The sequence below is a fragment of the Plectropomus leopardus genome, chromosome 21 (genome assembly GCF_026936395.1).
Source record: "Plectropomus leopardus strain MGB_pleo_1.0 chromosome 21, ASM2693639v1, whole genome shotgun sequence".
Taxonomy (NCBI): domain Eukaryota; kingdom Metazoa; phylum Chordata; class Actinopteri; order Perciformes; family Serranidae; genus Plectropomus; species Plectropomus leopardus.
The window spans coordinates 5,906,766-5,907,500 of NC_142196.1; positions in this window are offsets into that span (position 1 = coordinate 5,906,766).

The following is a 735-nucleotide window of genomic DNA, read 5'->3' on the forward strand; positions in this document are numbered from 1 at the left end:
TTGTGGTCTGTGAGAGCTCCGCCCCCTCAAAGCTGATTGGCCAGACCACCGAGGAAGAAGTTAGTCAGAGTACGTAATAACGATGTGTCCGGTGATTCTTTTCAAAATAAGAGGTGACAAGTTTCGCAAGTAAAGTGTTTTATATACGACAAAGAAATTCAATTTTAACCCTTTAAGCATATTGGTTTAATTGTTTTGCAAAAACGTGGTAGAAAGGTAATAAGCCCTGACCTGAAAATGCTAAAACAAAATTAAAGAAAATATATGTTTTTTTTATATTTTAACATAATTTTAAATACATAAAATTTATATTATACATATAGTGATCATACATTATTTGTTGTTTTTTTTTGTCATTTTCTAATACATCTCCCACCCTGTTTTTTTTAACCAATTTTCAGGTCATTATCTTGTCATTTTTTACTAATTTCTCAAAATTTGTGGAAACTTTCTTGCTGGGTGTATGATTGCTTTTTCCCCATGCTTTTTCAAAGAAGTCAAACCAATTTTCTCAGGTTTCAAAGGGTTAAAAAGCTTGTGTACCGGGTCTAAATGCAGCATACGAAAACTGATGACGATCTAGATTTCAAAGGGTTAAGATGTAATAAAAAGGGAAATAAAAGTAATTAAAAGAGAATTTTAAAAAAGTTATGATAAAGTAATAAATAAAATAATTCTGCAAGTAACCTGACCAAGTGATACAGACTTTAAACACTTGGTTTGTAACTTAAAAAA